The 26,328-nt window shown below is 41.4% G+C and overlaps 1 protein-coding gene and 1 long non-coding RNA gene across 2 annotated transcripts in view; both read left to right on the top strand.

Moving 5' to 3' along the window:
* The window catches only part of HS6ST3 (heparan sulfate 6-O-sulfotransferase 3), a 546,915-nt gene that overhangs the window by 25,983 nt on the left and 494,604 nt on the right, over positions 1 to 26,328 (top strand). The window lies entirely within an intron of this gene.
* The window catches only part of LOC123366288, a 247,874-nt gene continuing 227,045 nt past the window's right edge, over positions 5,500 to 26,328 (top strand). Inside the window, exons 1-2 of the long non-coding RNA XR_006578020.1 lie at positions 5,500 to 6,142; positions 12,688 to 12,831. This is a non-coding gene — a long non-coding RNA (uncharacterized LOC123366288). The remainder of the gene's footprint in view (positions 6,143 to 12,687; positions 12,832 to 26,328) is intronic.

Raw genomic sequence — 26,328 nt, 5'->3', positions numbered from 1 at the left:
TCAGGTCCCCCACACCACTCCCAGTGCTTCCCAACCACCAGCAGCCTCCGTCCCTCCCTGCACCTCCCGATCAGCTGTTTTGTGGCATGCAGGAGTCTCGGAGGGGGAGGAGCGAGGGCATAGCAGGCTTGGGAGGGGGCAGGAAGGGGTGGACTGGGGGCAGGGCCTGTGGCAGAGCCAGGGGTTGAGCAGTGAGCACCTTCCCCCCCCCCCCCCGGCACATTGGAAAGTTGGCGCCTGTAGCTACAGCCCCAGAGTCAGTGCCTATACAAGGAGCCGCATATTAACGTCTAAAGAGCCGCATGTGGCTCCGGAGCCACAGGTTGGTCACCCCTGTGTTAGGATATGATCCACTGAAACCTGATCTATCATATTTCACACAATGCAAAATGGTGTGGTTTGTTTTGTTACACGAGTTACACAATGTCTTGATTACAATAGAGCAGGGATGAGCAACCTTTGGCACACAGCCCATCAGGGAAATCTGCTGGCGGGACGGGACAGTTTGTTTACCTGCAGCATCCGCAGGTTTGGCTGATGGCAGCTCTCACTGGCCGTGGTTCGCCGTTGCAGGCCAATGGGGGCTGCGGAAGTGGCGGCCAGCACATCCCTCGACCTGCATCACTTCCCGCAGCCCCCATTGGCCTCGAGCGGCGAACCACAGCCAGTGGGAGCTGTGATCAGCAGAACCTGCAGATGCTGCAGGTAAACAAACTGTCCCATCCCGCCAGCGGATTTCCCTGACGAACCGCATGCCAAAGGTTGCCGATCTGCAATAGAGGATAATTCTGAATCATATTGTTAATGTTACAATATAGTTGCAAAAGGCATCCTGACTGAAACCTTTGGCATACTAGCACCTGGAAATCAGAGTGCTGTATTGGACATCAGTAAAGCCTAGTCTATATACACAGTTGTACCAATTTAACTAAAGGTGTGATTTTACACCAATTTAGGTAAACCAGCACAATTTTTGTGCGTAGACACTCTTTTATGTCAGTTTAAACCTGGCATGTATTGTTTTATCTTATGTGCAGATACAAGATAAACCAATATAACCAGTTTTAAACTGATATAACCGAGTCCACACATAAATTGCATTGGTTTAACTAAACCAATTTAGATTAAGCCAGTCCAATTTCTAAGTGTAGACAAGTTCTTTCTGGGATTGGAGATGAAGTTGCACATTATCATTCTGTCTCTGATTTTAGTCTCTGCACGTGGTATGAGAGAGCCACTTAGAAAATTGGGGACAGAATGAAGATATTACAATAAAACTGAAAAGAAAAATCAAGTTTACTTGAATATCTAAAGTGTCCTTCATTTTTATTTTTAAAGGTTGAGATCCTGATCCTGCAGCCATCCCTCTGTGTTTTGTAAGACGTACGTAATTCTGTAGGCAACATGAGAGATGGGAAATTTGTTATAACAAAACCAACAAGACTGCAATTTCTTATATTGGGCTGTATTCTCTATAGTTTTGAGGCATATCTGTAAGGCTATTATACTAATGACTTGAGGGATCTTCTTGTTTTTGAATAACAACAGTATACTGAGTGGATGGATTTTTGTAGACAATTTGGATAGAGTAGATTTGCTGCTGCTGCATATGACATCCATAAACTTTCAGTGAATGCTATTTTTTTTCTTCAGAACAAATCATTTCTTAGTCATACACTGCATAATTCTGTGTGTGTATTATAATAATGAAGTATAGGTGACCTTTTTAAGCTTGATCTGAACTATAGCTGTAAGGGAAGAATGAACTTTACTGAACACCAATACAATTGACTAAGTGCTAAATGTGTGAATAATTAATCATTGTATGGGATTAAAACTTTTATGATAACAATGAAACTAGTGTTATCAAATACTGTAATGTAAAAATGCTATTATGATAACCACTAATGCTACATTCTTTCCATGTTACAGTAATGTGTTCTTAAAGAAGTATGGATAAATGCAGAACTCCTTGAGTATGTATTCTAAGAATTCTATTTCTGTTTTTAAGAAGAATTGAACAAAAGTACTGAATTGTAAAGTTGCTGTGCAGACTTTAAATGTTTTGATTTAGTACATTACCAATATTTTAAAAGTTAAAAATTAAACTTAGTTTTATCTCTCAAACTGTGTTAAATCTGTGATGAGATTATGCAGGTTACTTTGGTAGCAATGAATATTACTTACATTTGCCAATGTTATAGTCTAGGGCCTGAGCCCAGTAAAGTCAATAAAAGGGCTCCATCTGACTTTTATGGGCTTTGTTTCAGGGAATTACTACCTCCTGTGCTTAAGATCTAAGCATTATTACCACTATAAATCCTTCTATCTGAACTGCATCTCAACTTGGTGAGGAGAAGGCTTACATGACCCCAAGAGCTATGCTGGTGGGAGCATAATTCCTGGTAAGGTCACTCATGCCTGACAGGAGTGGGGCTAACAACCTGCTCCTGAAAAAAAAAAGTTGTTATGGAAACCTACGCTACTACTCAGTTCAACAAATTCAGTCCAACTCAATGCAATTCAAATAGACCTAGAAGAGAGATGATGGCACAAAGTGGCCAAACCTGGACTGAAGCTACTCCACTGATGAATTTGCTGACTACCAAATTCATTACCAAAATAGGTATGTGGAATGTGTGAATACTATATGAGCCTGGTAAAATAGTCCAAGTAACAAAAGAGATAGCAGATATATACTAGGCCTAAGTGAAATGAGATGTATAACACCAGGCCAAATAACTTTGTCAGCAGAACATAACCTACTGTGTTTTGGACTACCAAATGCCAGTGATGTATACAGAGATGATTTGGATTTGATACTATCAAGTAGGGCAGCCAAAAGCCTGGCAGTATGGGTATCAGTTTAAAAAAGGATTATAACAGTATAATTTAGATCAAAGATCCAGAAAGTGTCCATTATTCAATGTTATGCTCCAACAAATCAAGCTATCCAAGAGGAAAAAACATGGCTCAAATAGTAACCTTATGTATCATCATAGAACTGACAATTGAATAGGAGTCACCACTTTATATGAATTGTATATGAATTTCCAAAAAGCCTTTGATATACAGTATGCAGAACAGCTTTTTTGTGGAAGTTGCTACACCACTATGGAATCCCTCAAACTTGTGAACATCATTCAGAGTTACTATGGAATTATGACATACCTACTAATACATAACAGCAAACTAAGCTATTTGAGATTACCATGGGCATCAGACAAGGATGTCTCATGTCCCCCATGATCTTTTACTTGTAGCAGATTGGGTAATGAGGCCACAGAACAACCAAGGTGCACACAGTGGACTTTCATACAGAAGTTAGATGACCTTAACTTTGCAGGTAACATCAACTTGCTATCTTATACCCATAGAGATGTGCAAGGCAAAGCAGATGCTTAGAGTCCTGCAGATCTGTGGATACCTGCTTTACATCCATGGACACAGATCCAAATTTTATACCTAGAGCCCTTCAAATCTGCAGATATCCATGGACCATATTTACAGATCCCAGATAGCTCAGAGACAGATGCAAATTTTGTATCCGTGCAGGACTCTACAGATGATCTCCAAGTCTATCCATAATTAGTAGGATTAAAAATCAATGGTGAGAAAAACAGGACCATGAAAAAATATTACTTTCCCCCATGCTTCCAACCACCGCAACATACTCCTCAATAGCACTATAACATCCAGTGCCAAAAACAAAGGCCTCCCTCCAAACATATAAAACTCACTCCTCAGGGGGTTACCTCTCACACACCCCCACCAAAGCAAAAATTTTGAAGGTGTGATCAAGGCCCCGAGAAGCCTTCTTCTCTTCCGGTCATTCCCACCATCTTTGACATTCCTCCAGTTTGGTGAGCGAATAGCTCCATTTTTCCCGTCTTGGAGACTAACCACCTTGGACAAGTGGGTTCTAGAGATAATCAAGGAAGGATACTCCATCCCCTTCCTAGCTATCTTGCCCCGCTACCATTCCCTGTCCCTCTTCAGGGACCCCTCTCACAAATCCATTATACAGGGAGAAATAAATCATCATCTTCAGCTGGGAGCCATAGAACCAGTCCCTTTCCACTTCAGGGGACAGGGTTTCTACTCCCATTATTTCCTGATCCAGAAGAAATCTAGTAGCTGGCAACCCGTCCTGGACCTTCAAAATCTAAATAAGTTCATCAATCTGCAGTGCTTCAGGATGGTTATCCTCTACACTATTATTCCAGCACTGGAACAGGGGGATTGGTTCTCAGCCCTCGACCTCCAAGACACATACTTGCATATTACAATACACCTTTCCCACCAGCAATTTCTCCAATTCATCGTGGGCGACAACCACTACCAGTACAAGGTACTGCCTTTTGTACTGTTGACAGCACGTCGGGTGTTCTCGAAGGTCCTTGTGCTAGTCGCTGACTATCTAAGGAAACAAGGAGTTGTCATCATCTTTCCATACTTGGACGACTGTCTCCTCAAGGCCCCATCTGAGACTGACGCTCTCTGAGCCGTCCAAATAACAATGCACCTGTTCACATTGCTAGGTCTCCTTGTGAAGAAAAGTCCACTTTAATGCTGCTACAATGCCTGAAATTCATTGGTGCAGAATTGGATGCCATACAAGCCAGAGCCCTCCTACCACCTCACAGATCCTTGATCATACTAGATATGGTATCCAATGTACGGGTCTGCCCCCAGATCTCTGCCAGAACATGCCTCCAACTTCTAGGCCATGTGGCAGTGGCCACTTTCGTGGTCAGATATGCAAGACTACACATGGAATGTCTTCAGGCATGGCTCTGTACAGTATCTTCCCCCCAACGAACACAACCTCCACAAACTCTTATCCATGCCGATGAGAGTCAAGTACTCACTACTTTGGTGGACACAGCCCAACATCATCTGTGTTGGAGCTCCTTTCCTCCAATCACCAGTGCCCATTATCCTAACAACAGATGCCTCCCTAATCAGTTGGGGAGCGCATCTCCATGATCACAGTTCAGAGCAGATGGTCATCAACCGAATCCACCCTACACATCAACCTCCTAGAACTACAAACGGTCTGCAACACCTGCTGACATTTCCTCCCTTTACTCAAACATCATACCATCAGAGTCATGGCGGACAATCTCAATGGATGCACCATTCCTCTATACCTTCCTTCCTTGTCCACTCCTATTCTGAGTACTTCACAAGATACAGGAGGACCAAGCTCATGTCATACTTATAGCTCCAACATGGCAATGACAGGCCTGGTATACTTGCCACCGTCACATGATGATATGCCAACTGATCTTTTTCCATTCAGTGCTGCGGCTCCTTACACAGGATGCATCCTCCATCCCAATCAACAGATGCTCCACCTCAAATCTGGTTCCTACATGGTTCCGGGATTCGGAAACAACCTGTCTGGATGCAGTCAAATAGATATTTTTGAGTAGCAGGCATGACACGACTAGATTTCAATGCTGATGCATCTCCCAGCAGGTCGACACAACACACATTTCACTACCACTTATCGTGGACTATATGTTACACCTTAAACACATAGAAAGCTTTGGCCATGAGAAAAGGGCATTTTTTCCTTGGAAAAATCATCCAGACACAATTGTCAACCAGCTGTATGGATGAGTCTTATTGCAGCCTTGCCTGACCAGTTCAGTTTTTAGAGCAGACTGTGCTGGCAGAAGACTGCAGTGTAGTTTTTCTTTCAGCTGAGCTGACCAGCTTTTTGGGCAGGGGGAGAGTCTGCTGAGCTTGCTGCATCAATCTATATCAGACTCTGCTTTGCTCTGCACTTTGCTCCTTCCCTGCTAACCAGAGGCTAAAAACTGGTGAGGAGAAAAATCACTTTTTTTCTTCACTCTCCAAAACTGAAAATTGTATGTGGTGGGGGAGGAGCAGATGCCTCCCCCTCTAATTATGCTTATGCTTCCAGCTGCTCCCTAGCTCTGCTGCTCAGCTTGCTTTCACAATTCTGTTTTCCCATAGAGATCCCTAGCCAGCCTTTTATCTTGGGGTGGCAGACTGGGTAGCAGGCCAGGGAGGCTGCATAAAAGAATCAGTATCAGGTTATCTCCTGAGCACTTGCCTGAAACTCATGTTTTTCTGGAGCCTCAGAGAGGGCAGCTGTTACCTTGAACAGGTAGGTAGTCCTCTTTTTATAGTCTGTCTATGCTGACTGAGCTGTGTGGTGTGTAGCAGCTACAACAATGGACTCGGATCTATTATTGCTGTTTGGTGTAGACTGGATAAAACGTTGAACATCAACTGCATCACTTAAGAACCAAAGTGACTCAGTTGCTTTTCAATGGTTTATCCAGTCTAAATCAAACAGCACTTAGGCACCTAAGTGACTTAAGTGACATAGGTGCTTTAGATCACTTTACCATGTGTGTTTTTGTTATACTGTGCAGGGCAAATATACAGCCAGCATTTTTGGACTGTGCTGCTGCTTATGTTATGAGTCTCTGAAAGTTAATAAAATCAGAGATTCTGGAGAATAGTTTTTCTTTCACCCTTGGAGTGTCTGGGTAAGAACTGTCCAGTTGAGCTTTCCATCTAGCCAAAAATTAACATTTAAAGTAGGGGGAAGATGGTGCCTAATGTATTGTGTGGATAACCAACCTCCCATTCCCTCATAAATTCACAATGTATTTATTTTTTGTCAGTAATTTCCAAATTTTGATAACTGGCACTGTGATTTATAAACTGTCATTAAAAATTCCTGCTGTGGAGTGGATCTGTGTTCCTGACTTGTGGAGATTCTGTTTATACCTGATAGGTGATTCAGTAAGCATTGACCATCTAAGGCCTGGTCTACACTAAGAAGGGGGTTCGAATTAGGGTACGCAAATTCAGCTACGTGAATAGCGTAGCTGAATTCGAAGTACCCTAATTCGAACAACTCACCCGTCCACACGCGGCGGGGTCGAACTCCGCGGCTCCCCCGTCGACTCCGCCAACTCCTTCTGCCGAGGTGGAGTACCGGAGTCGACCGCGGCGCTTCCGGAGTTCGAACTATCGCGTCTAGATCAGACGCGATAGTTCGAACTCCAAAAAGTCGAACTCTCCGCGTCGAACCGGCAGGTAAGTGTAGACGTACCCTAAGACACCAGAATTTCCTAAAGCAGATTCATAGTATGCTTCTTAGGACTTGAAATTGTAATTGTTAATCTCTGGTTGTGATGGTTTAGTAGATGCTGGTTTGATTTTGAATTACTTCTCATTGAACACTTGAAGAAACTGTTTATAGCAATTACATCAGTTGATAAATGCTGTCCGTTGTTCTTCACTGGATAGTAAGAAAATAGTCCTTTTTTGCTTGCTAACTCTTGTCTATAGAGAGCTATTCAGGTTTCATCTTCATTGAATGACTTCTATTTCAGTGTAATGAAACAACGTTTAAAACAGTCAGCTGAAAAAGGATTTACCTTGTAATCGAGGACTCCCTAAAACTCTGACAACTGGAAAAGTTTATTGGTTAGGTTTTTATCTATAAAAGCTATCAAATTATTCAGATAACTAAATTTCCCATTGCTTTGTTCTTACCGTGACACACTATCAGTGGGAAAGATGTTACCAGAGTGAGCCTTACTTGAATGCCACATGTACTATTTCCTTATTCTTATTGGGATTTCTAGATCCACTGTGTACAAGTTTTGTCACCTTTCATCTGTCTTCCAGAAAAGAGTTGCAAAATCCCTTTATAATGCAATGGTCATTTTGGCTAGGTTTCTAAAAAATGGGTTTTTTTTTTTTTTTTTTTAATTCTAAAACTTGAGACAAGTTGTCTGAGAGGAGAGAAAAGGAGCATTTTCTGCTAATCTCAATTGTAAATAACTATTTTCAGAACCTGTGTGAGAGCTACTAACGGAGAAACTGTATAAAGTGAGTATAGATATTAGCTCATACTCACAGGAAAAAAAAATATTTGGATTGAATTGAGAGTACAGTACTACTTGTGAAATAATCACTTATATGGTGCTGAAAACTGAAACAGTTATTAGGTGACTCTGGCCTGAAGTACTTAAAATATCAAGGTGCAAGTGAAAGCAATTAGTACAAGACCAAACATAAACGAGGTGGGGTGGAAAAATTACTGATTGAAAACTTCATGGAGGTGATGCATTTAAAGAAGTAGTTTGGTTGAAATAGAGGGAAGTAGGCATATATTATTAGAGAGACTTCCAAGTCTATGATATGAAAGCAGGTACTGAGTTGAGAATAGGCGAAGAAGGCAAATTGGGTATTGAGAAGAGAAGCTTGAGCAAAAGATAGATGAGAAGGGGTTAAAAGGAAATGAGGCCAGAGATACTGGCAAGTGTGGGGTTATGGAGAGAATTCTGAAGGAAAAGAGAAGTCTGAATTAGATATGGGAGTCAAAGCAAGGATTCAAAGAGCGTGGAGACATGAAATGTGATTAGAGAAGCTGAAATTTAACTCAATGAATACACCTGGATGAATTGAATGGGTAAAAAAAAAATAAGCCAGGCAGTCCGAACAGGAAAATATTGTGGGAACTGAGATAAGATTAGAGAAACATGGACTCTGTTCCTGGCAGTTGGGATGGTAATGAAGGGATGCCATCTGAATATTTCAGAGCGAGCCAAATCCTGCTATTATCACTATTGGGCTGTATAACACAGAGGCAAGAGAGAAGTAATGTCCATGTCACTGGTGACAAAAAGGGGAAAAGGAAGAAAGTCACAAGGAAAGATCAGGAAGGCAGGTCCTGTTTATAACAATCTGAAAAAAATCACACAACTACGTAATTTCTATAACAAAATAAGTGTTAGATTCTGCCTGCATGTCCGGTGGGATGGGAGGAAAGGAATAAGATAAGAAAGGATCAGGTGACATTGCGGTGTCTGCACTTAAATAAATGAACAAAACAAATAATACAAATGAACCCCCACCCAAACTCTGCAACTTCAGTTTTTATAAAAATAAGTGTCAGAGGTCTAGCTTGAGCCCACATTTAGGTGGGCATTGTGCAGAATTTCCCACGTAGCTCCACAAGTGAAGCGACTCAATCCTTTGCTGCAATACCTTTTTTGCTATACCAGTACTGGGCCTCCCTTGAGTGGAGACAGCAACTCATGATACACATATGTGGGTGGCTTTGATGGATAGAAATAGATTCATCTCAAATTCTCCATCTCATTTTCACTTGTGACTTGAGACCAGATTTTTAACTGGGTGAATAGAGCTGAAGGTTAATTCACTAACTCACTGCAGCACCTTCTAAATGCAGCTGTGAAGTACATAATTTAGCATGGCATCGCTAGCCTGCTGGTTCATTGTTCACTCACTCACTGTGACCAGCTGTTAATATGTTATGTCTGAGTAATGCATATTGGCCAGAGTGAGGAGCAGAACACTAACCAGGAGAGCATTCTCTGCTCTAGCTCACCGTGTTGCTAAAATATTCTGGGCCATTACTCAAGTATCATGTTTACAAAAGCAGTGGTGCAAAAGGCAAGACCTCAGTATTATTTTTGTACTCCCCTGAAAAAGGGTCAAATCCCTGGAACCCTTGTCATTCCCCAGATCCCCAGTCATGATTTGTCCTAAACAGATTGTTTCAAAGTATACAGCAAGTGTTCTGTGTTCACATGCATCCGACGAAGTGGGTATTCACCCACGAAAGCTCATGCTCCAAAACGTCTGTTAGTCTATAAGGTGCCACAGGACTCTTTGCTGCTTTTACAGATCCAGACTAACACGGCTACCCCTCTGATACTTGTGTTCTGAGAGTAATTTTTAGGAAAACTTGAGTAACCTTTTAGCAGCAATAGAATCCACTTAGCTTCCTCCCCCCCAACTTATCTTGAAAAGCTTATTAGCTGAGTATGGTAAAGACTGGGAAAGAAATATTTCATGACTGTGATTCCCCCCCCGTGCCCCCCCAGTGTCGTCTCTGCTTGCTTTTAATACTACTGTATGGCAGGAGTGATTATCTCACTCCCTTACTTTCCTCAGATATGTGTTTAGGTTGCGTGGTATTTTTCTGCTTCCACAGAGGAAAAGAGAGCACAGGTTCCTTCACATTTTATTCACTAAGCATATGAATTATAAAATGAGTTCTCTGGTGAATGAATCCCCTTGAGGTTATTTGGTTTGTCACATCAATGTAAGGCTTCTCAATGAATACTACCTATATGATGCTCTGAATTGCAGAGAGCTATGCCAACAATTGCATTGCAATAAATGGATTATAAATCCACCGAATCAAAATAATGATTATGCAACACAAACTTTGGGCATAACTTATGTGAACTGCATGTACATGCACCTTCTAATCCTTTCCATAACAAAAAGGCATTTTTGGTGTGATGTGCTGTCACTTTAAAAAGTACTTTCACATAAAAAGATGCTCTTAGATACACGTGCTGTGGTAAATCTGACTCAGCAGAAGTTCTAAATATGCAAATGCCGACAGCTTTGTTTTCAACAGTACATGGTGGCAGCAGTGTTTAGCAATATCACCTGTGTGTTCTCAAATATGTATAAAGCCAAAAAAAATTTACCTTCCATTTGGCATTTTAAGATAAAGTACACTACCTCTGAGACCATAGTTCTAAATCTATAATGCTTTTAAAAATTTGTTTGGGTTTGTTTGTTTTACAGTGGCTCATCCTCTGTGCCACAGTGCAATGTCTTTAATTGCAGGGTTACATATTGATAGCATCCTCTCCTCCCCAGAGTATGTGGGTATGTCTACACTGCAATAAAACACCCACAGCTAGCTGTTGTCAGCTGACTTGGGCTTGTTGGGGCTTCAGCAGTAGGACTATAAAATTGTAGTGCAGACACTTGGGCTTAAGCTGGAGGAGGTTCCCGGAACCTGGGCTCCAGCCAAAGCCTTAATGTCCACGCTGCAATTTTATAGCTCTGCAGCCTGAACCCTACTCACCTGAGTCAGATGACTTGGGCCAGCTGCAACTGTGCTGCGGGTCTTTTATTTCAGTGTAGATGTGGTAGAGGGTGGGCTGGGGCATGACCCTCTGTCCGACTTCTCTATTCTAAACTACATTTTTCCTGTATTAATTCTTCTCCCCTAATCTTTCTTAACCAGGGATCGGCAGCCTTTGGCACACGGCTCGCCAGGATAAGCACCCTGGCAGGCCAGGATGGTTTGTTTACCAGCTGCTTCCGTGGGAAATGGCGCGGGCCGTGGGATGTGCTGGCTGCTGCTTCCCGCCACCCCCATTGGCCTGGAGCGGCAAACTGCAGCCAGTGGGAGCTGCGATTGGCCAAACCTGTGGATGCGGCAGGTAAACAAACCAGCCTGGCCCGCCAGGGTGCTTACCCTGGCGGGCTGCATGCCAAAGGTTGCCGATCCCTGTTCTTAACCATTATGATTGCTGTATCTGTATGCATTTTTTTATTCAGTTAAGTCCATCATTCATTTCCTAAATTACTTCTTAAAGGTATTAAAACACAATAAGAGCCATATCTTTCCCACTTACACCCTCTCTCCCCTACCTAAGGATCCCTTAGTGACAAGCCCTCTTAAACTGTGTGGAGAAGTAACCCAAGGCTCAACTGACCTAGTGGAATAGTATCTGCATGCTGCAATACTTGACAAATGCAAAATATTTTGAGGAAAACTGGAATACATTTATTATCTAGCTAATTATGTATCAGAGAGGTAGCCGTGTTAGTCTGGTTCTGTAAAAGCAGCAAAGAATCCTGTGGCAGCTTATAGACTAACAGACATTTTGCGACGAAGTGGGCATTCACCCACGAAAGCTCATGCTGCAAAACGTCTGTTAGTCTATAAGGTGCCACAGGATTCTTTGCTGCTTATCTAGCTAATGTTATTACTTAAACTAACCTTTCACTTAATCATTGAATTTTACATGTACTAAAGGATTTTTGAAATGGTGGTTGTTTTTAACACATAATCCCATGAAAAACAATTTAGATATCAAATTTATGAATGGTTTACAAAAAAACCCAACATTTTTTGTCCTGTAAATATGGTACAAAATGCATGTCTTTCTTTCCACATACAGGACAATAGACAGTACTCATGTGTATACATAGTTTGACTCCTTGACGTCTTTATTTCCCCAGTGGCTTCTGGTTTTTATATAACCAGCCTAGTTTTTCTTCCCAGACCCAGTCAGGATTTAGTTTTCTCAGCCTCCATCTTCTCCGCTTTCATCTTGTATGTTAAGTATCAGAGGGGTAGCCGTGTTAGTCTGTATCCACAAAAACAACAAGGAGTCCGGTGGCACCTTAAAGACTAACAGATTTATTTGGGCATAAGCTTTTGTGGGTAAGAACCACTTCTTCAGATGCAAGTTGTTTTTTAGCTATGAAAGCTTATGCCCAAATACATTTGTTTAGTCTTTAAGGTGCCACCGAACCTTGTACGTTAGCACTTTTATTGTAACTTTTAAATGTTTGCATTGCAAGTAAAGGGGATATGTTTTAATAAATATAATATCCAACTCTACATGCCCTTTACTTGCAACACGAGTACATTCCTTTCTCTCTTCCTGTTGCTCCACCTTTTCCCTCCTCACCCCCCCAAAGTATTTAGTTGCCTGGGGTGGTGAGGCAATATATAAGAAGGAAAAAACTAGGCCAATTATGTCTAAAAACACACACAGCCATTGAGAGAAATACTGAGACATCATGATGATATCTTGGCTCTGTTTCCTTTTTTACTTGTAGTACAAATGGCATTTAAAACTACAAAAAAACCAGCAACCTAATTGGAAGAGAAGTGGTGAAGAGGTGAAAAACAGTCCTAACTGTTGTGAAATCTAGGAAGGAAAACTAAATCAAAGGTTGGTTTTGGCTATGGTTTTGTTGTTGGTAAGTAGATCCGATTCTGTGGTTATGGAAATGTTATATATACCTAGATAAAAAAGATAAATCAGAAGATGCTTTGTTCTAAATGTGAGTTGTTAATGTTAGGCCAGATGTGGCTGGTTCTGCACAGATGTACTATGGGGTAGAGAGAGAGGATGCTTAGTCCCTTGCCAACCTCTGTAGGGGGCCAACTGAAATTTCTTGGACACGAAACCCCCTTCATGTGGATTTCCAGAGGCATCTGCTAGCAGATATCCTGCTGGTAATGTGGCTTCAGTGGAATCAGACCCGTAAGAGCGGAGAGTGGGCAGAGAACTCTAGAGATAGTGTGTGTGTGAGAAATCTTCCTTTGACACTCAGTAGTTTGTGGGGAAAGCCCCTCCCCTCTCCAATGGAATAGTTTTGGGGAAATCTCTATAAGAGGGGTAGGGGTCGACATAATGGAATTTTCCTTCTCCTGTGGGTTTTTCCTCATGGAATAAGGCAAGCAGACCCTATACCAAAAATCAGTGATAATGCTCTCTGTGTGTCTGGGATGAAATGTATTTCTACTTACAATACTTGATTTTTGCATGTTTGGAAAATTGGCTAAAGCCACAACTAAATTAATGGTTGGAAAGCCTAATGTGTTTAAGGCTTTTTCATGTCCTAGTCTGTTTATGCACTAATTAAATGGAGAGGTATTTTCAGGGAATTGCTTAATTGATTTTGCTTTTATATTCAGCAGTGTACAATCTTGTAGCATTTACTCTGACCTCATGTGAAGTACTCATTAACTGCTCATGTGCTTGGTTTAAGAAACTAGTAGGCATAGTTTCACTTTGTGTTAGAATACTTCACTAAAACTTAACATGAGAACAAAGAAAATATTGTAGATAAGTCTTGCACAAGATTATTTTAGTTCTGATCATTGCTTTAAACCTAAAGGTGAATAGGGAAATCGTGTTGCTCGGAAGATGAGTGGCAGGATCATGTTCAGATCTAAAAAGTACAGGTCAGGAGCTCTGTGCGATGCTGTGGCTAAAAGTGCTAACATGGTCCTCGAATGCATCAGTGAGGAGTTAGGAATAGTGAGGTTATATTACCTCATATATTTGTCACTGGAGTGACTGCTACTAGAATACTGTGTCTGGTTCTGGTGTCTATAGTTGAAGATGGAAGTTGATAAATTGCTGAGAGTTTAGAGAACAGAAGTGATATGGATTGGAAAACATGCCTTAGAATGATTGAACTCTTTGAGTTGATCTATTTAGATCACCAAAGGGGTTAAGGAGTGACTTAACCAGTCTATATAAGTACCTAAATGGGAACCAGAAATTGGATAAAAGAGAGCTCTTCAATCTATTAGACAAAGGTGTAACAAGAGCCAAAATGGCTGGAAGCCGAAGCCAAACAACTTCAGTCTGGAAATAAGGTACATCTTTTTAACGGTGAGGGTAATTAACCATTGGAACAACTTACCAAACGTTGTGGTAAATTTTCCATTGCTGGAAATTTTAAAATCAAGATTGGATGATTTTCAAAAAGATATATATTCAAGTTCAAATTGGAATTAGTCCAGAATAGTCTTGTGGCGTATGTTATGCAGGAGGACAGATAATCACAATAATCACAAAAGGGACTGTCTTGGAATGTATGATTTGTGGGAAAAAAATCTAAGATTTGTATACAGCATAGCCACGAACAGTGCAAACACTGCCATTTGACCTTTTGTCAGCCCCCAGAGTCTTTACCAAGATGCATCTGGTCCTCATAGCCAGACTGAGGTCCAGGGCATTCACGTGTATGTGTTCCTGGATGACATTTTGATCAGAGCCCTGACCTAAGAAGCAGCTGACAATGCTACAGCTTGGACAGTGGAGTTGCTTCAGGCATATGTTTTTGTGATAAACAGCAAGAAAAGCCCTCTGGCCTTTTCCACAAAGAGCTCACCTGGTAGTGAATAGACACCCATGGACAGGTGTGAGAAAATCTAGAACCAAAGATCCATAGTTGGAAGGAATTGAGGGATCGCTCAGTAGTTTGCGCATTGGCCTGCTAAACCCAGGGTTGGGAGTTTAATCCTTGAGGGTGCCACTTAGGGATCTGGGGCAAAATCAGTACTTGGTCCTGCTAGTGAAGACAGGGGGCTGGACTTGATGACCTTTCAGGGTCCCTTCCAGTTTTATGAGATAGGTATATCTCCAAGACAGTCCATTAACCTAGTGTCTCTAGCTTCTAGGCCTTCTTATTTCAAGTATAGGAATTGCAGCATGCATTAAATTCCGCATCAAGTTTTCTAGAAGTTTGCTGCTGAAGGTGTGGAACTGTTTACTGGAGCACATGCAAGATCAGGTGCTAGATCCAAACCAGGCATTAATCCCTCAGATGGGCAACACCAGGGAAAATCCTCATTGGTCTTCCTATCTGCTATCCAGACCCTCAGTATTCACCATGGGAGCCAGCCTACCAGGATGGGGAGCATGTCTTAGACACAGAACAGAGTTGGGCACATGGAGCTCAATGGAGTGGAATGAGAGCATCAGTTGCTTGGAAGACCTGGTGAAGCTGGCATTCTGAAAATGCCAGAGTGAACTTGGGCGTGAACATATCCTGGGCCAGTCGGGCAACACTACAATGGTATCATACATCTGCAACCAAGGGGGGGACAGAAAGATTGATCCTACACTCCGAAGCAATGAAAATAATAGTATGGGCAGAGGAGAACTTGGCATCCATAAGAGCAATACGTGTAAAGGCAACAATAAAGCAGAAAGCCAGACTGCTCAGCAGTTATTCAATGAACAACTCAGGATGGTGTTTGGATCAAGAAGTCTTTCACCTGATCTTGCAGACATTTGGTCTCTTGTCAGTCTGTTCACCAGTCACAAGAACAGAACGTTGGCACAGTACTTAACCAGGGAAGTAGATTTCAGGTCACTAGGAAGGGATGCATGCGCATGCAAGTGGCTGAAAGCTATCTTTACACAGTCCCACCACTTGAGCTTGTGGGGAAGGTGATTCAGAAGATAAGGCAAGAGGAAGCAAGAGTGATGATTCTAGCCCCATACTGGCTGGGGAAACCAACGTTTACAGTAGATTGATAATGGAACCTCTACTGCATCTACCATTGAGACTGGACATCCTCTACCAGGGTTCCATTCTCCATCCAGATCCAGACACCTACAATTGACAACATAGCTACTGAGTGAAGCATTAAGTGCATTGGGTTTATACTTCAAGGTGATTAGGACTCTACTGACCTCCAGATGTGCTTAAATACTAAAGGCCTACTCCTGCATCTGGGTATGGTTTAGCTCCTGGTGTCAAGCAGAGAGAAATCCCAGCAGTGCTCAGATTCCAGCTATTTTGGACTTCCTTAAGGATAGTATGAACAAAAGACTGCAGCCCAGCACAATAGTGTTTACAGGTGTCAGCCATACACAGTGTCTCTTATTCTCGGTCTCTTTAACTGAAAAATCTCAATTCTCAAGATTTCTCAGAGCAGCTAACCCTGTGGTCAGGCCTGTCTTTTCTAAGTGGGATTTACTACTGGTGCTAAAAGTCCTACTACCCATCTCTTTGAACAGTTAACAAATGGAAAACTGTAAACTTATAATTCAAAACCTGATTTTTGGTCTCTGTTACATTTTCTAGATGAGTCTTGGAGTTAGCAGCTCTATCCATGCAAGAACCACAGTGCGTGTTCAATGATGACAGAGACTCCAGAATATTTTTTACCAAAGGTGAATTACTCTTTCCATACCTCACAAGAAGTAATTCTTCCATTATTCTGTCTCAAACTCGCATCCTACATAAAAGCTGTGGGACAGTCTGGATATATAGATAGATAGATACATACATAAAGCACTAAAGATCCACCTTGAGCACACTGAATCAATGAGAAGATCAGGCTTCTTATTTGTGTTTTCACCTGAAATGCCAAGGTCTTCAGGAATGCAAACTGTCCTGGCCAGATGAATAAGCTGTATATTTTGGAAGTATCCAAGGCATCAGGCAAAACTGTTCCTGAAGGAATCACAGCGCACTCTGAGATCTGCAGCAGCATCATTGGCAGAAAGAAACTGAACTCAACTGAGAAAATATGCAGGGCAGCAACATAGTCTGTCATGGTCTATTCACTGCTTGCTATTTCCCACTTGTCACTGAACTGTGGGAGACTAATTTCCTTTCTGTTGGAAAATTTTTTACCCAATATGCGACACCGCTACCTCGATATAATGGCACTAAATATAACACGAATTTGGATATAATGCGGTAAAGCAGTGCTCTGGGGGAGGGAGGGGCGGGGCTGCGCACTCCGGTGGATCAAAGCAAGTTCAATATAACATGGTTTCACCTATAACGCAATAAGATTTTTTGGCTCCCAAGGACAGCATTATATCGAGGTAGAGGTGTATTTCAGAGTCAAACATTGCCATGGAATTGGGGATTAAATAGAGGAGAATACATCTCATATTGAAGCAGTCAAATCAAAATTATTGGCTTCTTTTCAGTGTCTCCTATGATTCACTTCCTTTGCAAATATTTAAACTGTTTTCCTCTTCAATGGGCAGCTAATGTCAATGAGCTTTTTTTGTAATAACCGAGTTTCACTGTGTGGCAATATAGAGAAAACAAAATCAGGGCATTGTCCTGATTTTTGTCACAGATAGTAACAGTGATCTTAATGATAATTCAATTCAGGAATGTCAGAAATCATTTCATGGATGCAGTGTTGTTGTGGCCATATTGGTCCCATGACATTAGAAAGACAAGGTGCGATAATTTCTTTTACTGCACCAACTTCAGTTGGTGAGTGAGACAAGCTTACAGAGCTCTTCTCATGATTTCATCCAATTTGTAACAGTTTTTATTGTAACATACTAACAATGTTAAAGCTGATTTTGACAATGATAAATATGGACCAATTTTATCTGTTGTTACACACAGACATGTTTTTATATGTGAGCCACATTGAATTATAAGAGTTTCTGAATCTACAAAACCTTCCCTGAAAATGAAAGTTCTAGTTGAGTTCCAACTGTTTCCTCCCCTTGGCTTTTAGATTTATTTTGTAAAGCCCCAAGAATTGGGTTTTGCATTCTTCTCTTTCCTGGGCTATTCTATAATGTACATACAGAATACCCACCAACAGGGAAGTGACAAGGCTGAAATAATTTTTAGTGGTTTAGTTTTTCCAATTTTTAAAGATTACAAAAAGGAGAATATTGAACAATTCTTATGCCGTGCAACCTGATGTCCAGTTTTAAAGCTAAGGTATGTCTATTTGGAGGGATTCAGTTAAAAGCTTTTTGATGTGCATCAGATATCTCACAGTACATGAGTTGCACCAATAGCATGCACATGAAACACCTGCTCAGTTTTCATTTCATATCATGTGAATCTGTGGCAGTTTGCTGGAAACTGAGAACGTAGCATTCTCTGGAGATATCTGCTGGTTCTTTGCTGCGCTGCTGAGCAGGTTGCATCTTGAGGTTGTTTTTGCTTTAAATTGTGGCAAGCTAGGTGGGTTCAATTTTTTTTTTAAATCCCACATTTCAGCTGTCTCCATCTCATACTGTCTTTTTCATGCCATTTTCAAATTGCTGTTGACTAGCATGGACTTAGTCATGCTCTGTGTCATTATGGCAACAAGTGCAAATAAGCATAGCCTGCTTAGGCTGTGTTACAGCACTGAGCTGGATGAATTCTGCCCTTGACTTTGCCCATCATGCCACCAGATGGTGCTGGAGCAGGAGAATATTCTACAGCAATATCAGGAGTATACTCTGCAATGGTGGCAGGATGACGAGGTGGAAGAACAGGAGGATGCCGAGCTGTTGGAACAAGAGGCCTGGATCGTGGCTTACCTACATAGCATTCAGCGCTGTTTCTGGGACCAGCAAATCAGCATGAATTTGTGGAAGAGGATTGTTCTGCAAAACTGGCATGACCAGCAGTGGCAAGAGAACTTCAGGATGGCGAGGGCTACATTTTTTTTTTTTTTAAGATCTGTGCTGAACTGACCCCAGAGCTTCAGCAACAGTGTACCAACATGCGTTGCCCCATACCTGTGAAGAAATGGGTTGCCATTGCCATCTGGAAGTTGTCCACCCCAGAATCTTACTGGTCTATAGCCAACCAATTTGATGTGAGGAAATCAAACTATTGGGGCTGTTCTCATGCAGGGCTGCTATGCCATTGATAAGGTGCTGTCTAACCAGGTTATGAAGCTGGGTATTGGTGGTTTTCAACGTATGAGGTTCCCAAACTGTATTGGGACTTTGGTGGAACCCATGTGACTATCATTGGCCCCCATATAAAGGTGAGGCTATCACAGCTTCCTTGTGTATCATCCATTTTATTGATAGTCTGATTGTATGCTGGTTGAGTAGCCTATGGCAAAATCTTCTGAAAGCCTGGCTTGCCTTTTGTATTCTATTTTGTCATTCCTTGATCTTGGAAACCATCACTGAGATGGTAATTGACATTCTTAATTTAATATAATTTATAGTGGTGTTTGGCTGAGTGGTAGTAGTTGATTGGGCTAGTCGGAAGAGAGCTTCAGTTTTTTTCCAGGCTGATGGTGAGTCCAAACTGTTTAGTTGCCTCTGAGAACCTGTCAAGAATAAGCTGTAGTCACTTTGATTATGACTGAATAGAGCACAATTATCATCCTCAAAAAAGACTTCACATGTAAGTTCCTCAAGGCCTTCCATTTTTGCAGTAAGCCTTCAGAGACTGAAGAGTTTTCCATCTGTTTTTTACCTTCGGTAGATGCCCTTTTGAAGTTTGCCAGTTATGTAATTTGGAATGGCACCAAAGAGAACTAGCATACACCCTTGTTTTACCTCATTAGATATAAGGGGCCGCTAGAGAGGCCACTGTTGGAGTGTACTTGGCCAGTCATGTCTTTTTGTGGAATTGATGTATGATGTTCACAAATGTGGTGGGGCAGGCAAATTTTTCTATAATTTTCCAGAGGCCGTTTCTGCTCAGTGTCTAATATTTTTTTATGTCAATGAAGACAGCATATGGATCCATGTTTTGTTCGGTGGCTTTTTACTGAATCTGTTTTGTGTCAATAATTGTGCTTGTGGTGCTCAGAGTTAGTCTAAATCCACTCTGGATCTCTGTTAGAAGCTTCTCTGATACTGTTTCAACAAGCTGATAGAGCAAAATATGAGCAAGGATTTTACCACCTACAGATAACCTGGAAGCTCTCTGGTAGTTGCCACCATCTGTTGCGTTTATTTTTGTATAGTGGAACTATTATTGCATCTTTGAAATCCTGAGATTTTTCTCAGTTTGCCAGATAACCTTAATTTTGTATAAATAGTTGACATTTTTGGGGGCCTGCAGGTTTAAAGAGTTCAGCTGCTATGCTGTCTTTGCCTGGTGATTTGCCTGATTTCATTTGTTTGATGGGTTTTTTGCACATACTTAGTGGAAATCAACTGGGTGATATCTTCATATATTAGTTCTTCTAGCACTTGTAGGTTGACAGTAGAAGGATAGTTAAGTAGGTCAGTGAGGTGTTACACCCATCTTTCAAAGACAAGAGCAGCATCGCTCATTAAGGTAAAATCCATCTGAATTCTTTATTGTAACTAAAATTCCTTTGAATTGTTCCCCTGTGATATCCATTCCTTGACACTGGCTACTCACAGAGATCCTATTAGGGTGGCTAAGCACTGGAATAAATTGCTGAGGGAGGTTGTAGAATCTCCATCATTGGAGATTTTTAAGAGCAGGTTAGACAAACACCTGTCAGGGATGGTCTAGATAATACTTAGTCCTGCCATGAGTGCAGAGGACTGGACTAGATGATTTTTGAGATCCTTTACAGTCCTATGATTCTATGTTTCTATACTTGGTCCTGCCTCAGTGAAGGGGGATGGACTAGATGAGCTCTTGGAGTCCCTTCCAGGCCTACATTTCTATGATTCTGTATCTTAATTTTGCTATTGTTTTTCATTTAATCTGTTCTGCATTATTGCATTGAGAGGCTGCAATGTGTAGATTGAAAATGGCTCTGATCATCTTGTCAGTTGAACAGTTTGCTCCTCATGTTGCTCTGGTGAGCTTGATGTCCCTAATGTCTTTGCTGTATGATGACATAGTAAATTAGATGCCTGTGCTTTATTCTTATATGCATCCACAACATTTTATATTTTTCATCTTGTATGAACATTGTATTTGTAATAACGAGCTCATGCTCAGCAGACTTGCTGAATTGGGGGGAAACCATTGTATTTCATTTTTTCTGACTCCCTAGTTGTTGTTACACCTCTCCAGACCTTACTGTCTCTTCTAACTCTGGCATTAATGTCTCCCGGGAGTATGAATTTGTTTTCATTAGGTATCGATTTGATTATGTCATCCAAATCAGAATAGAACTTTTTTTTAATTCTGTATTGTTCATGGTTGGAACATAAGCCTTGGTAAGAATTGGAAAGCATGAATTTCCAATATGATGTAATTAAGCCTTTCAGTATTTTAGGGGGTGTTTTTAATGTCAAGATCGATGCTATAAATTCTGTCTTCTGCTGGTTTCCATTTCTAAAAGAAGGTGTAGCTGCCACCTATGGAGCCTTCATTTGGAAGTCTGGTTTCGCTGAGGATTGCTGTGTTGATGCTGTACCTATTAAGTTCCCTTGCAATTAATGCTCTTACATGCTTGATGTGTTATCTCTGTCCATTAGGTCCTGTGTGTTCCAGTTGCCACAGTGAGATCTTTTTTTTCTTATAGAATGACTGCAATGTGGATGATCCATCATTTATGGTAAACTGGCCAGATTAAACTTGGGCAGGCATTGTTTTTAGCACCTTTTCCCTTGCTGGGTTGAGAAGTACTATCCTGAAAAAGGGCAGCTCAATCATCTGAAGTGTTGCTAAACATCCTTGCTGCTCAGGACTTAAGGCTTAGTGACCAGAATCCGAGGTTGCCTTCATGCAGGTTTGTGACTGACTCCTATTGTTCATTTATGCATCAAGTCACCACTCACCCATTGCTGCAGGACTTTCTTAATGGTGCGTGAATGCCTGTGTGTGAGGTTTATGTGAGAATATCATTGCATGGGGACACTCTCACTCTCAGCGGCTGAGGTTGAAGACCAGTGGGACAAAAGATTGAAATAACTGGGAACTTCATCGGTGGATAGTCATTGACATCTTGTACCTTGTCAAGCCTTATGTGTTCCACAATTCATTGTTGTAGTGCGTTTCTAGACTTTAGACTAAGAGGTCTCCTCTGCCTGGTTAACCAAGCAAACTTAGTATGCTGGCATAGACATGTCTCATCATGGCTGCCATGTGCCTGGTTTAGCCTGCCAACCAAAGTGGTGTCTCGGGATCTGACAGCTCCACATGCTAGCAGCTAGTTGGAGCCATGGGTCAGAGCTGGGTGCAAAGGGGGCACCAATGAACAAGAGCCATTTAGAGTGTAACTTTCCTGACTTTCAGAGGACTACCTCTCATTCTACACTCCATATACTCAATTAATGCTTCATGGCATCAAGATTAAAATTCAAGCTTTATTGCAGCTTAACTTCAGCCATAGTAACGTAAGAACCCAGACTGTGTGATTCACGATGGCATGGCTTTTGCAGATCCTTTCGTTCAAGTGGGAGTAGTAATAAATACAATGTTTCTTTTTAATGTTAATTGGGAAAGTTGCACAATGGCCAGGTGCTCGGAAAGATCACCATTTAAAAAATATTATTGTGTACTTAAGATACCTAATCATGCAGCTTACATCTGCCTATGAGCAAAAATTCTGGTATACTGAGTGAGTTTGTGTACAAGTTCACAAGTGCAAAAGTCTTCTTCAGGCAGAACATTGCATTTTTTTGGACATGTTCACTATTTGAAATTGTATGGAGATAAGTTTCTCAAGTCCATTGAATAAAGGGTGAAATTAAGCTTATAGTAAGAAATACCGTAGTGTACTTTTTCCTCCTTTGTTTTATGGTACTTCAGTGTGCTAACAAATCAAAACTTTCAACAGATGTATCTGACAATATAAGCCAGACAAAAATTTTAAAAGTGGTTTACCTTTTTATTATTGGTGGGCAAGGAAGCATTCACTTATTTTAAAGTGAAAATCACTTCTCTGAATATTTAATCTAGCTGTTCTCACCCTTACATTGCAAATACCATCAGATGTGTCAAGTGAGTCGATAGTTCGTAAGTTAGGTTTAAATTATCAACTTTTTGTAACTATTTTCCTTCAGGACTTCTTTGTGTTGATTGCTTTATTCAACCTGCTTTGGGAAAATGCCAATTTATGCATAATACATACTCCTATGTATAGTATAAGTATTTTGTTGAAGACTATACTTAATCTTTATTAACTGGCCTTCTAAAAGATAATCGTGCATGAAGCAGCATTGTATAGTTACACCACTATTGCCACAGTTGATACTGAAATAGATTTATTTTAGTGAAGAAGCATATGGCTTTTTCCTCGCCTGGGGGAGACATGTTCAGGTGCATACAGAAAGGTTTTCTCTTTTATTGTTCAAAAAAGTAACTTCTCATATTTTCGTTAGAAGTTTATCATTATGATGATCTTAATGTTTGTGTATATATTTTATAGGAAGCATAATAAACTCGAGCATAGTTATAAAAATAGAAATGAAATGAAATCTCCAGCAAAATTACAGTATTAAACTGAAGGACAAAATTAATACATGAATAGGCTGTGATAACCTAGGCTGAATGATTTAGCATCCCTGTACCTGAGGTATTTAGTTGTACTATTATTCTGCTAGATTATACAGATCAGTTTCTACACCTTTAGAGCTAGTATACTGGCTATGTGAGTTATTCAGCGTATGTTAGACACACAAATCTGTGTTAAAAGAACATTATTAAGATTCCAAAGTCAAGCATTCAGTAGTTGGGAAATGCCAGAAATAAAGTTGCCTGTGCAGCCTTAATTCAGCTCCTTTTCATATATGCATTGTGATTAGGTGTGGCAGAATTTGATTTTTTTGTTTTTTTAAATAATTTTGATGGATAATATCAATGTTTATTTTGAGCTTTTTTTTTGACTTTTATCAATTTATATGTTCTCAGTTGTGGGAAATTACGGGGCGGGATCAAACAATTGAGGGTCATATAATAATTGACTGATGTTGAGATTCAAGAAATTAAAGTTTTAACTGTCGAAACACAAATTGTCAACATCACATAGCAAAATAGAGTAACTGTCCTTAAAACAAACTCATATTTTCTCAAGCAGTATTTATCTATCAGTAAATTTCTATTATCAATGGAAATATTTTTGTTGGTCTGTGTGTGTATAGTGACATCGAGGTTTATTGACATTTAGTAATAAAAATGTAACCATTCCAAGCCTAATTATGTGAGTCTCTAATTACATTATTCCGTAATAATTCCCCTCCCCCTCTCCCCCAGATTCCTGTCTCATTCAGTGCACATGGCCATTTAATGGTCCCTGTGTTCTAGAAAGATACTGAAGGGGAGCTGTCTATCCAACCGAACTCTTCAGAGGGGAAGGGCCAAGAATTTTTTTTTTAAAAATCAGAGGGATCAACTGAATCTGGAGTGGGGGGGAAGGGGGCTACAAATGAAAAAAACAGGAAGGGAGTGCGGCTCAAAGGTTCAAAGTCACGGTTCCAAATGGAGACACTGAGCTGAGATCCCTGGACAGTGCCCATTGCTCCTTGAAAGAGTACATGGTGGATGCCACCCAGAGAAACTCTGCTCGGAGATCTGAACAAACTAGTGATCAGAAATAGGCCTCATGGTAAGGAACAAAGAATCCTTCTGTCCAAACTTCTCTTTGATAGATGACCTTCTTGGCCAGGGCTAGGAGGAAGCTAACAAAGAGGTTGTGAGACTTTTTGGGGACATGAATAGGCTGTGAATAAATAAAAAGATCCAGAGAAAAGTGAAACCAGAACTTCAACAAGAGGTTGTAGAGGAGGTAGAAAAGGAGCTGCCACTTGGTGTACTGCAGGTTCACAGGTGCCACGGTCTCCCACTCATCACAAAAAGACCAAGTATTGAGATTCTTTAAGGTATGTCAGCCACACCCCTGGGCTCATGGCTCTGTGAAGGAGAGACCAACGTATATCCAGGTGAGGTCGTGAAAACAAGACGGAGTACAGGCTAGTCCTCTGGAGGTTTTTGCCTTCTAGGTGGCAAGGAATCTCAAAGGAGACCGCTCAGATGGAGATAAGAACTGCCAGTCATATCTGAGCCCTTTGAGGCAGTGGAAGAAGGCATACTCTAACTGTCTCCTTGCCAGACCACACGCACTATAAAGGAGCCTCTGAAGGGCCTGAAGTTGGAATACATGGACCTGGCTGCAAATACATACCAGGACCTGTTCTCACTCTTCTAGAGATTAGCTCAGGACACATGCAGAGACCTTCCCTTGCCAAAATAATTCCAGGGCCGCCCTCTGGAGGTTGACCAGAGTACCTGGAGCTGGCTTAGAGTGTCAAACTTGAGCCAAACCATGAACAGGACAAGCAATCTATCAACCAGCGTCCTCCCCTGAAAGGAAACGCACCAGAGAAGCCCCACTCATACCCGCATCTAGTCAAGATCTTGGCCTTCATTTTTCCAGCAGAAAGGGATTGATGGTAGAGAGGTAAATGCTCAGATAGAGCAGTGGACACACTGCTCTTTGGATAATGCAGAGCGCGAGTGGAAGGTAGTTCACCTGTCTCCCATCCCTGACCATGAAGCCAGCACTTTTGATTAGTTGAGCTGGGCAGAGGAGACTGATGAGTAGTCCTCCACCTGCACCAGGTCCTCTGGGTTCTGGGCCATGAGAAGCATGTTATTAGAATGCATTGACAGAACTACCAGTAAGGCTGGGTTGTTGAGCATCTATTCCATCAGTCACCTGTGCAAAAGATAAAGGAAGAACTCAGTGACATACGACTGACCAGACAGAAGGCAGCCCTGGTGTTCTCCCCAACCAAAGATGACAGGTTTGGTCAAGGCCCAGTTGAGCTTGACCATACATTCTGCAGAGGCACACAGCCTGTGAAATGGGAAGTGAAGCCAAATGCCTGTAAGGTTCCAAGTATCAGAGGGGTAGCCGTGTTAGTCTGGTTCTGTAGAAGCAGCAAAGAATCCTGTGGCACCTTATAGACTAACAGACGTTTTGCAGCATGAGCTTTCGTGGGTGAATACCCACTTCTTCGGATGCAAGTGGTGGAAATTTCCTGGGGCAGGTATATATAAGCAAGCAAGAAGCAAGCTAGAGATAACGAGGTTAGATCAATCAGGGTGGATGAGGCCCTGTTCTAGCAGTTGAGGTGTGAAAACCAAGGGAGGAGAAACTGGTTCTGTAATTGGCAAGCCATTCACAGTCTTTGTTTAATCCTGAGCTGATGGTGTCAAATTTGCAGATGAACTGGAGCTCAGCAGTTTCTCTTTGAAGTCTGGTCCTAAAGTTTTTTTTGCTGTAGGATGGCCACCTTAAGATCTGCTATTGTGTGGCCAGGGAGGTTGAAGTGTTCTCCTACAGGT

This window comes from Mauremys mutica, chromosome 1 (genome assembly GCF_020497125.1).
Source record: "Mauremys mutica isolate MM-2020 ecotype Southern chromosome 1, ASM2049712v1, whole genome shotgun sequence".
NCBI lineage: Eukaryota > Metazoa > Chordata > Testudines > Geoemydidae > Mauremys > Mauremys mutica.
This window is presented reverse-complemented; position numbering and strand designations above follow the sequence as displayed.